The sequence below is a fragment of the Arachis hypogaea genome, chromosome 1 (genome assembly GCF_003086295.3).
Source record: "Arachis hypogaea cultivar Tifrunner chromosome 1, arahy.Tifrunner.gnm2.J5K5, whole genome shotgun sequence".
Lineage (NCBI taxonomy): Eukaryota > Viridiplantae > Streptophyta > Magnoliopsida > Fabales > Fabaceae > Arachis > Arachis hypogaea.
In genome coordinates, this window is record NC_092036.1 from 21,089,913 (window position 1) to 21,103,708 (window position 13,796).

General features: G+C 32.8%; 1 long non-coding RNA gene across 10 annotated transcripts; it reads right to left on the minus strand.

Annotated features, from left to right (window-relative positions):
* Positions 1 to 5,008: 5,008 nt before the first annotated feature.
* LOC112800355 (uncharacterized) lies at positions 5,009 to 11,912 on the minus strand. Of its 10 annotated transcripts, none has more exons than XR_011861929.1 (9): positions 11,842 to 11,912; positions 11,168 to 11,628; positions 10,245 to 10,313; positions 9,544 to 9,629; positions 9,334 to 9,457; positions 6,079 to 6,134; positions 5,880 to 6,007; positions 5,334 to 5,418; positions 5,009 to 5,243 (listed from the first exon to the last, which is right to left on the minus strand). It is a non-coding gene; the product is annotated as an uncharacterized lncRNA (long non-coding RNA). The 10 variants fall into 10 exon arrangements; XR_011861931.1 differs by lacking the exon at positions 11,842 to 11,912 and adding an exon at positions 5,567 to 5,622 and having other exon boundaries at positions 11,168 to 11,648; XR_011861930.1 differs by lacking the exon at positions 6,079 to 6,134.
* Positions 11,913 to 13,796: the final 1,884 nt, after the last annotated feature.

The window sequence follows — 13,796 nt, forward strand, 5'->3', positions numbered from 1 at the left end:
TATGTAAGCTTAGGTAGCTATGAGAATTATGTGCCTTGCACTCTCACTGCTTACTTCTAACTCCTTTTTTTCAAACCGTGATTATTCACCCTTTTTATAGAAGAGGGAAGCCTCCGCAGTTGAAACCAAAACCTAAGCTTAACTTCTTTTCCTTCACACATAACCGGTTCGGCCAAAGAGAGAGAAGAGGTAACTCATGCAAAACCCAACATGCAAATACCTCTAGTTCTTCCTTTGTCATCACTCTTCATCAATCCGAGCGCTCCATCCTTGGCTTGCTCTCCAAGATAAATTTCTGTCCCTTGATGCTTCATGATGAAGATGGCTTCATTTGCTCCAATTTTTTCCTCTTCCATCACGTAGCCACCCTAGCTACCTTCTGTGGTGGTTGAGTAGAATCAGAGACAAGTCATTCCTCCAAGGATCTTCTCCTTGCTGGCCGAATCTTTTTCAACCATTTTTGGTATGGAGAAGTTAAGATCCCATCACAAAATCTTTCCACAAGTGATAAGAATCTCAGCCACAGCATACTTTTTGTTTTCTTTTTCTTGCCATCAGCTTGATGGTTTTGTAGCTTGCCTTTCCTTCTTTTTTATAGCTCAAAGTCTCCATGGTTTATTGTGTAAGGATCGAAGAAGAAAAGGAAAGTGATGAGAGAGAAGAAAGAAATCTGAACAACATTGAATTAGGAAAGAGAATGAAATTAATTGAAATGATTCTTCCCTTGTTGAGTAGCGTGTAGCATTAGTTGCTACAATCAAATCAGATGCCCTTTTTCTTTCTTTCTCATTGTTCCCATGCAATAAATGGTAATTGAATGAATTTTGGAATCCATCACATGGTAATAAGCTTAGATCCGTTGTAAGCAATTTTTGCTTTCTTCATCACTTGATTTCGGATCAAGCATGAGTGATTACTCATCAAAATAAATTTGGACTTTCTAGTATCAGCATTCAAACTAGCCCAATTGATAAAATATTTCAGCTATCATTCATATGGCAAAAGTTGAGATCTGTTGGAAGGTATAAGACAAATAATAACATTTACTTTCCTGATAGATTTTTTTTGGATCATGCATTGGGGCAAATAGCAAAGCATGTTTAACTTGGGCTTGTAACAATAATGGATCAATTTTGCCCAAGTTAACATAACAATCAATTCAGCCATATAATATAGAAACATTCAACAAGGCTGAATGTGTATCTTGATTTAGGCCTGCAACAATTCTATTTTTCGGCCCAATATTAAACCTGCATCACAAAATTATAATTAACACACGTTACATGAAAATCATAATTAATAATTTTGCAATCAATCATTTCAATAATATTTGTTCATCATCAAAATAAATCTGAGTTTTCCAAACTCATCAAATTATTTTTAGATGCATTAAAATTACACATTCTAATGTCTAAAATAATATTATTTTATCATAACAACTCTTATTCCTTATCTTATATTTATATAGCACTAATAATAATAATAATACATCAATTAAATAAATATCTATTTTATTTTATTTTATATATCTTCTATATTATACTCATAATAATTATTTTATTATCATACCTAGATCTTAATAAAAATTATTACTATAATAAAATTATTTATTACAAACAATTAACACTAATTAATTTATTTATTATCACACGTTTAATCTTAATAAAACTTATTACTTAATATTCTTATAATAATTAATTTACTTCCACACGGGTATATAGTAAGAATTATTACCCTTAGAAACAATAATTAATTTATTATCACACTACAACAAAACCTAATTTACACGACCATTTGGGGGAAGCGGTCATTCAAAACTGCCGTCGCTGCAATCTCCAAATTCACATACCAACGGTGAAACACAACCGCCTCTGAAGCATAAATTCAGCGGCGGCCATCACGCTCGTTCCATGGCGGTTCATGAATTCGCGCCATTACTTGCTCAGATCGCCTAATTTCTTTTTTCTTCGCATTTCTCGCTAGCTCCACTACCCACTACTATCTGCCATTATCCCAATTTTTCGTTCTTTCAAACCTAGCGCGCCCAGAACCCCAAGTGCAGTGAAAAGAAAATCTTCGTTCAAACAAAAATCTCCACGAATCATTGATTAGCAAAACTATACCCATTTGTTTCTATCCTGGTAAGCTCATTGTGTATTTCTTTATTTCTTTGCCTGTTTCACGCGCATAGTGATGGTTTTAAACCGCCGCGATTCGCTGAATGACTCTGGCGGCGGTTATTCCAGCGGTTCTTTAAAACCGCCGCCGCTGCTGTGTCGACGGTTGTCCTGGCCGCGTTTTGCTCACCGCCGGGATCCGATTTTAGCGGCGGTTCTAACCGCCGCAACCCTCCAAAAAAACCGCCGCCGCTGCGCTGTTTTGTTGTAGTGTCATGCATCCATAATCTTTAAAAAAATCATTATTATATTAATCTCTAACTAACAATATCACTAGAATTATTTTACTAATAATCTTTAGTCTCACTATTATTTTAATTAAATTAAAATATTTAAAAATTATTACTACGTTATTTTCTAATACTATCAACATTAATAAACAACTAATTTAACATTATCACTATCATTTTAGTTAAATCAAAATCATTAAAAATTATTACTATTACACTAATCTTTAACATTATCACTATAATAAACTATTAATTTTTAAGAGTAACTATTATTTTAATTAAATTAAAATATTTAAAAATAAAAACTTACATAATTTGGATGATCAAGATAATTAGGAATGTAGAGTTCTAGACGATTAACATCTTTTACTCTTCTTTTTATCATTATTAGGCAGTGGTCCAATTTTTTTTTTTTTTTGAAGGTCTGATTTGGGCTAACAATGGAGGAGAATGAATAAAAATGAAGATAGTGGAGTTGTAGTGTTGTTGAAACGAAAGTGAAGGTAGGAAATGATGTATTGCTTCCGGTATTGTATACAACTAGAAGGGTCGCAGCTTGCATGCTTGACGCGTGGGTGGTGGGGCGCAAATCGGATGGTCCGATTTGTGTACCTATCCAGCCTAAAATGGCAGTGGTCCAATTTTTTTTTGAAAGTCTGATTCGGGCTAACAATGGAAGAGAATGAATAAAAATGAAGGTGGTGGAGTTGTAGTGTTGATGAAACGAAAGTAAAGGTAGGGAATGATGTATTACTTCGGGTATTGTATACAACTAAGAGGGCTGCAGCTTGCCTGCTTGACGCGTGGCTGGGCGGGCGCAAATCGGACCGTCCGATTTGTGTAACTGCTCAGCTTAAAATGGACCGTTCAATTACTTACTTCAAATCAGACCGTCCGATTTCTCGATCCTAGCTGTCATATTTGAGTGAAGTACCCTACACTTCCATAACTGTATTATACACCTTATGTCTTCCAATATAAAAAAAAAATGTGTCTATAAGTTGCACTCTCCGATTTATATTGTATAATTCTTTCTAAAAAAATTACAAATCCAATGGTTTAATTTATATTTTTTGACAATAAAAAAAATTACATTAAAATTAAACTCTTCGATTTTTGTCTTTAAAAATAAAAATATAAATTAAACTTTTTAATTTATAATTTTTTTTAAACTAACCGGATAATTTTATCCGATTTGATTAATATCAATTTTATAAAAATAACATTATATAAAAAGATTTCAAATTTTTAATAACAACATATTACACATATTTAATCAATAAAAAAAAATTAGCCATATAACTCGGTTAAAATAGACCAATCCAATTAAGAGAGTAAGAGAGGGATTAGATTTACTCACTTTACTGCTTTAGGGAACAGCCACACACGCACAATATCTTCATTCCATGTATCATCTTCTTCATATCCAGTTACGTACATACTGCGCTGGCTACATACTACGTCAATACCTTGACTGTTGGCTTCGTATGTTAGGAAATTTTATTTTCTTACTTTATTTTGTGAATTAATGCATATATATAAAAATAAGTATAATTATATTAGCTATTTATATTTTAACTTATATAAAATAATTTTATTATTGATTTAGCGCTAATTTAGATTGATTTTTTTCGTAAAAAAATACTTTTTTAAAATAAAATACTTTTATTCAATTTAAAATCTATTTAGATACGTCTTTAAAAAATACTCTTATTAAAAAAAAATAAATTATTTATTTTTTCTAAAAACTAGCAATACTTTACTTTAAAAAAAAGACGTTTTTAGTACTTAAAATTTTTTTAAATAGTTTATCTAAATATAAAATAATTTTTGTCTATTAAAAAAAGATTATTTTAAAAAAAATAAAAAAATAAGTATTTTTTTAAAGTGAATCCAAACTAATTCTTAAATAATAAAAGGAATAAGTCAAAATTATTTGTTAGTTTGAGTTTAATGAAAATAAAATTAATACTATTCTTTTTTTATTTGAGCTTTTAGGATTTAATAAGAATCAATAATCAAATATAGATAGAATTTTAGAATTTTAGTCTTTAATATATCAAAAATTATTTTAAAATTATTTTTAACCTAAAATAAGAATCTAGTAAATTTTGATTGACAAAAATCAAAGAAGCACATATTAAGATTAGAAATAATAAGTCAATATATTGATCATGAATTCAAATACACTTTCGTTTTTAATAATTTAACATAAATAGTAGTCGAGTTAAGAAATTCTAAAACATAGTATCTCAGGTTGAGTTTTGATTATTAATAAATTTAAATATAATTAAATAATTTTATTAATTACTATCTAAGGTATGCTTTTTTCAACTTCTATATTTATCAGAATTTAAAAAAATGCCACTTATTTTTGTTATTGCTTCATCTTAAAAATGTAACAACGTTGTATATCTATAGCTATTTTATATAAGCATAATCTTAGATGTTTTACTTTAAGAAAAAAATATTAAAATATTATATATATAATATTCTAATAATTTTTTTAAATTTAATATTTAAAAATATAATTATATATATAATCCTACATTTTTTATTAACTTAGTCAAATATTATAAAATAAAAATAAATACATAATAGTACGATATAATAATATTCTTTAAATAATAAAAATGATACTTAATATCTACTTGCTTCTATAGCGTAAATTTCATACAAACTCAATATTTTTAAGATTAGAAAAATTCATAGCTACGACCGCCATTGCAGCCTCATTAATAGCTACTTGCTTCCAAGTCTCTATACTTCTCTCTTTTTTATTTAGCATTCTTCTTTCTTTCATTTGTGCAGCTTGTAATAGGTCATCAGTAGTAATCTGCCACAGTAAACAGTAGTAAATAAAATTGTGCAAGCAATATTTGATGGCCCGATCGACTATTAAATCCTTTTCAATAGGAGATATTACCTCAGTCTTTGAACCCTACATTATGTTAATGGCAGCAATCTCAACTATGTTGGCTAGTTCTGCACCAACCATGCCATCAGTCATACTAGCAACAGTAAAATAGTCCACAAATTAAAATAGAATGATATAATCTGATCAAACCATTACAGCTCATTTAGACTCCAAACATCAAATTCATGATCATGGACACTAATGATTTTGTGGCACTATCACCTCAAAGCCATAATTCCCACCTTTCTTGGCACTTGAAAAATCTCTACTATTCTCATTAGCAATCTACAATTGAAACCTAGCCACAACATTATTAACCAACAAAGTAAGATCCAAAAGTAAAACCAACATGAATCACAAACACTAACACAAGCCATCGAGCATGAACTATAAAGCCTTATGATGCAGATTTTACAATCAACACCGACAAGTGTACCGGATCGAATCAAATAATAACTCACGGTAAGTGAATGTCAATCTTACGAACAAAAATTCTTAATAAATCCACTAAAATCAAGAAGGAAAAACACTAATGACGCAGATGCATCACCTTACCAAGTGGATCGTGGAATTTGGCATTTTTTCACATCTCCCTCTAACTTTTTAGCACAAGTTGATACGCTCAAAAAAAATTGGTTTCCACAAAATACAAGGTACTGTGGAAGATTCTTTTATATCTTCATCTACAAGAAAGTAAATAAAATGAATGATATCCAAAGGAAACAAAAAACAACTCAAAGATAAGATATCTTGCCTTTGAAGCTTATCACTTCACTGGGATGACAAATGACAATCAAACTCCAGTGAAGACTGTCATCAAGGCACCAGTAATTCTTATTAGGATACAGAAAATTTCAAAAGGGCAACAAAGGCACATGTATAAGCCTCTCACCTGTAGTCACTACGAGAAAATTATTTATTACAGACGAATATTTTTAACAGATTTTATCCCACAGAAATATAGACAGATTTTGTGAGGGAATTTTTGTTGAAAACAAACGAAAATGAATTAGCATAATTACAGACGGAAAAGAGAATCTGTCGATAATTCTGTTGAAAAAATTAATTTTTTTCGTGAAAAATAGTTACCGACAAAAAATTCGTCTATATTTTAATGAACAAAAATAATATGTTTTATTAAATTATTACAGATAGAAAATCTGTTTGTAATTTAAAATATTTCGTCGAAAAATATTAACTTAAACCCAACCTACCCCCTCTCTCTCAATCTCCATTCACACTCTGTTTCGAGCTCCATTCACAAATAAAACACAGCTGCCAACTCCTATTTTTATGTGCTTCTTCCTCTCTCCGTCGCACAGCTGCTTCTTCTCTCCATTACATGAGCTTCTTCTCCTGCTGTCGCTGCCATTGCCGCTTGCGTCGCACGATCTCTCTCCGTCATCCCTTGCGCCGCACGAGTTCCCTCCACCGCCGCTCTCGTCGCGTCTACTCCCATTATCGCAAAGCTCTCTCCGCCGCCGCTCTCATTGCATCTGCTCCCTCTGGTGCCTCTTCCATCTAATCTCAACTCGCTCTCTCAGTTCTTCTCGTAACCATCTTGAATTTCAGGTATATATGTCCTGATTTTGTGATTCTGTTCTTTGTGACAAACCTTAGATCTCAATTTTTCTATACCAGTTTTAGGTTTATCATACTTTGCTTTTATGCTTTGTAAATCTGTGGGTTTACTCTGATTTTGATTTTTTTCTTGCAATCGAAGCTTTTTTAACCTAAAATTCATGGTTTTTAGGTAGAACACTTAGTGGTAGGCCATTGCTTTCGGTCGAAGGCTCTTTCACTTATTATCATTCTACAGCTGTTAGTTTTCTAAGTGATTATGATTTGCTTGGACGAACAAAAGATCAGATTAAAACAATAGAACAAGTTAATGTTGCACTTGTTACATGCAACAGTTTGAAGCTTGATGGCTTTGTTATCAGTGGAGGTATACTTACTTTTTTTGAAACTTCATATATTGCTTAACACGTTGAGCTTTAAAAGAAGTTTTTAACCATTGAGACGTATAATGTTATATGTGTTGCATGAAACACGGATACTGCGCAACTTGCAAAAATTTAATTACATTGATTCTCTTGCAATTAATGGTATCTATTCTATTCTCAAAACAATTACTTGTGAATATCTGTTTCTAGCAAGTTCAAATTATATATATATATATATATATATATATATATATATATATATATATATATATATATATATATATGCATGTTTTTGTTGGTTTATTTTGATTGTTATAATGGCATCTATCTTAAATAGATCTTGTGTGGCTCTAATCTTTCTTTAATCAATCAAGCGTATCTATTCAAATTACACTATAAAAAAAAGGCCTATGGTTAAGGTAAAAAACTGTGACCAAAGCTAATAAAAAAGGTGACCATAGATCTATGGTTACGGTTTTTTACCGTGGCCTATTCTCTCGTGGCCATAGGTCTATGGTCACAGTTTTTTTTATCTAAGGTCACGGTTACAATTTTTAAATTCTGACACTTTAGTCCACATTTTTTCACCGTGACCATAAGTTAATCTTTGGTCACACGTAAAAATCGTGACCATAACCTTATCTATGGTCACGGTTAAAACCGTGACCATAGCCTCTATGGCCACCCCACCTTAAAAGATATGGTCACCCCACCTAAAACCGTGACCATAGTTTTATCTATGGTCACAGTTTTCATCATGACCATAGCCTCTATAGTCACCCCACTTTAAAACTGTGACCATAGCCTTATCTATGGTCACGGTTTTCTCTATGACCATAGCCACTATAGTCACCCCTCCTTAAAACCGTGACCATAGACTTATCTATGGTCACGGTTTTCTCCGTGACCATAGCCTCTATGGTCACCCCTCCTTAAAACCGTGACCATAGCCTTATCTATGGTCATGATTTTTTGCTGTGACCATAGCCTTATCTATAATCACCCTATTTTAAAATCGTGACCATAATTTATTCTGTTTTTTTAGATTTATTTTTTTAAAGCATAATGAGATCCCAAAATTATGATAATAACAAAATAAGTCTAAAAAGAAGAAATTCAATAAATCTAAATCATAAAATTTTCATTATAAATTAGATATATTTTTAGTCCAAACAACACAAATCAAAATATGGTATAATTTATCCATTACATGTAATACCAGGTAGAAGCTCTTAAAAAAATTACAAAAGACTTCAAAATATTATACTATGAAAACAAAAATATTCTCTAATATAGTACATATTCTTCTCATCTTTTGAAAACCAAAAAAAATTCTTCTCTAATTTGTTTGCTCATCTTATAATGTTTTTCACTTGAAACCCAAAAAAAAATTGAACAATTGAGCAATTGATTAGAAATTAGTTAGAACATGACAAATTACATTAAAAAAACACACAAACACATTAGAGTATTGGACACACAAGATCTGAAAAATCTGAAACAGTTGATCGCTTTGTTTGACTTTGAAACAGACAGCAGATTCAATACACGTTTGATTTTTGTAAACTAATTAATTAAGACTATATAAGAACGTTTATAGTTGTTAATAAAATATATATCAAGATAGAGATAGTGTTAAATTATACTTAGTTATGCTTACAATAAAAGACCAAGAATTTAATACATGTTCAAGAGAAAACTTAAACACAACTGTTAATGTCGCAGTAACATGTCCATGAGTCCACAATTTTAACATTTTTCAGATAACTAATCACCTATTAGCTAAGTACAAGTTCAAATTGATCTAAACCTCATGTAATTTTTAAGGTGCAGACTCAACTCCCAACAAATAATTGCTTACTTCCCTATACATCACTCGAATTATTTCCTTTAACACCTAAAAATATAGAAAACTTGCAAATATATTAAAATATATTCAATTTAACCAATTTTTTACTAAGAAGAAAATCGAATATACTTAACCAATACAACACAACCATTGAAGCTAAAGACTTCGATTAATTGAAGGAAAAGGGTTAGAAAAAGAGAACAGAGAATGATACCTTCACTTTCAGCAAGGTCAGCTACTATCTTGAAGAATTCTAAGCCTTTGGTGAAAGTCTTTACTTTTCATGTCCTCTTCATTTTAAATATGCCATCTTCTTTTACCAAATTCCATTCAGAAACCTAACCAGAAAATGTCAATTTCCAAAACACTTTAAGTTGAAAAAGCTTTATTATGATGATGACGATTATGATGATTACGAATAAACCTGTGGCATCAATATGTGTGCTGCATCCTCGGTCATCGGTCGCAGTTCCTTCAGATTGCATGGCACACACTTTTTATCTCTGAGACCTAACAAAGGGAAAAAAAGTTATATATGACAGCATGAATAATGAGAATATAGAATATAGTGTTTGATAAAGCTTGACTTTTTCATGAGATATGAACAAATCAGATATCACACAAAAGAAAATATCTCAAATCAATTTTCATGACACAAGAAGCTCACAGATAAACATAGGGAATAACGGAAAAAATAGAAAAGAAAAAGTATAACTGAATTGTTGATCTAAGGAAGCATAGCTACTAGCACTATAACAAATTGTTGATTGAAGGAGATATAACTGAATCAAGGATATCATATAATTCAATCAAGCAAAGAGCGAATTATCTTTTCAAAACTCCAAAAAATTAAAATAAACATGTTTATTTGACTCATTATGAACGGATTCATGTCAACTTCTTGTTCATCTGTGGTCTGGAGTTTTTTTTGACTTATTATCACTCTTAGGTGAACCTGTAATGGAGAAATAAAGTAATAGCAGTTAAACCATAATCTATTTGCAATCACCTGAACTATATAACTCAAAATTTATCCCTCAGAAAGAATAATGATCAACAATGACCTTTCCATAACTTTATGTAAAGATACCTCAAAATTTTATATATATTAACAAATAAATATACCTTTATCTTCAAGCTTATCCCAATCTTCATCCCAGTCAGCAGCTCCTTCCTGGATACCAGGTTGCGAACCTTAAAAGGAAAAAATTGAATAACCCTAGAGAATATAAAAATAACATAACATGAATGCAATGCAATTACTTTTTCAAAATAAAAGAGCTAGTTGAAGAGAACACATGGACCTCCTGGCAACCACGAAGCAAGGAGAAATAACAAAGAAAACAAGTAAAATGGGATAATATGATAACTATCTATGCATCAATAGGCAAACTATACACTTAGCGAGAGAACAAACACCAAGTGACTTCATTCTACATGAATGGAAACAATTTTTATAATCTTATTCGATATAGTAGAAGAAAAATGCAACTACAAGTAACAGATAACCACAATTAAATACCTTTTTATAAAAGAAGAAATCTACATAGTCAAAAGAAAAAAAATGCAGAACATAGAGTAGGATAGGACTCCACACACACAAAAGTAGAAAACATTAAAAACAATTCGAACAAGCAAGAAAATCAGTGTAACAAAGCTTCAAACTCCTTCAGCATTTACTTATGTTAAAAGAATTAGGAACCACGACATTATTAAGTATCAACTAGTTAAGCCATCAAAAACATTCTAGTAATGCCAAAATCTTTATGGAGCAAAAATTATGGCTCTATAAATACATACTTTGACACAACAAATTAAATCATGATCTATTATTTCCCTTGCTTTAAATGAAAAATATTGGCTCCATATGGTTTAAGTTAAAAGAATAACTACAAGCACAGAACATCATATCCCAAATAGCACAAGTTAGACCTTAGGGTTTGGAGTCGATCAAAAAGCCCCTAAAATTTTAGCCAACAATACTAACTCAGACACCCTATTTGACACTAAGTTCTAACCAATAATAAGCTTCACAGTGGCATGAACACCTTAGGAGCTCGCCGATGGTAGAGTTTCTGCCTTCGGCAACGGTGGGGATGTGAGGAAGGGAAACGGCGCTGTAAAGAGAGACTGATTTGAGCTCGGCGATGGTGGGGTTTCTACCTTCGACGATGGTTGGGGTGGGGAGAACAGAAACGACGCAGTGAAGAGAGATTGAGTTGAGCTCGGCGATGGTGGGGTTTCTACCTTCGATGACGGTTGGGGGTGTGGGAAACAGAAACGGTGCAGTGAAGAGAGACTAAGTTGAGCTCGGCGATGGTGGGAGTTGGGAGGAAGGAAAACGGCGATGGTGGAAACTGGGACAAACGGAAACGCCGCAATGAGGTGAGGCTGAGTTGAGCTCGGCGATGCTGGGGACTGGGAGGAAAGGAAACGGTGCAACGAAGAGAGGAAGGAAAACGGCGCAGGAAGAAGGTAGAAGAAGAAGAAGCTCGAAACGGCTATGGTTCTTTTTTTGGTGGCTACTCCAATGAAAATTTTATGATTGTCATCATGTGAAAATATTTCATTTTGACCATTGGATGATAGATTGTAGGGCTTGATTTTTACTTGAAGTAAAAGTGTTACCTTTATTCAAAATGTTACTAAACAAATAAGTTACACTTTTTAAACAAGGATCATCATGAAAAGATGTTTTTGGCATCTTCATGGGAGTAGTTGCCTCTTTTTTTTCCCTAAGTTACAAGGGAATAATGGGGATTTTGGGAGGGAGGAGAAAATTTTGGGAGGGAGGGGGAAACGACTGCGTTTGGGGGCGATAATTAAAAAATTAAAGAAAAAATGAAATTAAAAAATAAAATAAAATAACCATAGATCATAGACCACCTTAAGCCACCCTTAATAACCATGACCATAGATACTCTATAGTCAACCTTTTTTAAAAAACCGTGACCATAGGCTCTTTTAGTTTTAGGTCACCTCCCAAAACCGTGACCATAGATACTACCTTTAGGTCACTCTCTAAAACTATGACCATAGACCCTTTTTGGTCACTGTAAAAAACCGTGACCATAGACCCCTTAGGTTACTCCTAAACCCGTGACCATACAACTTTTTAGGCCACCCCCAAAACCGTGATCATAGACCACTTTAGGTTACCCCCAAAACCGTGACCATAGACCCCTTTAGGTCACCCTTTTTTTAAAAACTGTGATCATAGACCCCTTTTTTGTCACTGTAAAAAACTGTAACCATAGACACATTTAGGTCACTCCTAAAACCGTAACTATAGACTCTTTTAGGCCACCCCCAAAATCGTGACCATAGACCACTTTAGGTCACCCCCCAAAATCGTGACCATAAACCCTTTTAGGTCACCCTTTTTTGAAAAACCGTGATTATAGACCATTTTTTGTCACTGTAAAGAACCGTGACTATAGACCCCCTTTAGGTCACCCCCAAAACCATGACTATAGATTCTTTTGGGCCACCCTTTTTTAGAAAACTGTGACCATAGATACCCTATGGTCATCCTTTTTGTAAAAACCGTGACCATAATTTTTTTTATCACGGTAAAAAACCGTGATCATAGAGGGTCTATGGTCACGATTTTTTGCCGTGACCATAAACCCAAAATGTTGTAGTGTTAGTTAAGAAATGAATTTGCACATGCACCCTTTAAACTCTATTTCTACTATGTTCTCTACATGCCTAGTTCACACATGTTTAACATTTTGGATGAGATTTAAAAACAACTTAGCTTAGTTTTTTGAGTACGCTTCTTTTAGGTAAGTGATTTTTTCTACTTTTATTAGTTTTGCAAGTGTCACAAACCTTATCAGCAAAATTATATAGCTACCTAACTTTATTCAATTTGCATTCTAAAACAGCAAAATCATCCATCACTGCAAAAAAATAAATCAAGAAACAAGTTTAACTCACCTGTTAGTACTAACAGATGCATCAAAATCAGATTCTCCTCTAGAACGAGATCAAACGTATCAATTTGCACAATGATAAGTTCTACTTGTACATTATTCCTATAGTTGTTAAGCACTCTTCCACTAATGTTAAAAGTTAATTCTAAAACAACAACAACAAGAAGTTATACTAAAAAAATTTCAACATACTAGCAACAAAAAATTGAACCACAGAAACAAATTATTATCAAATAACAAATTAGGACCAGCTAAACAAATTTTACTCAAAACAAATAATTAGAACCTCAACAACAGAACCAGCAACAACAACAAAATTTACTCCAAAACTTGGTGAATATACTAACTTCTGAAGAAGACATTGTTGACCTGTAGGAGAGGATTTGAACTTCCGCTATTAATCAGCGAGGATGCGGGCTTCTTTGATAGTGAGGGCTTCTTGCTGACGAAGCCAACTGCTGCAATATTGAGGGCTTCTTGGCGACGGAGAGGGCTACTCAATTTTTGGCAATGGCTTAAACTGAATACTGTCGTTCTCTGCTACGGTTGTAACGGGAAAGAACGCTACGGTTGGGACTCACGACGACGCATTGAGAGTGACAAAAAACGACCACTGATCCTGCATGAGAAGAATGGAGTAGGAGGAGAAGAGCGTTGTGGTTGAGACTTGCGACGAAGCCATGAGAGTGACGACGAACCCACTACCGCTGTTGCCGTCCTACATGTCTATGTGAGAAGG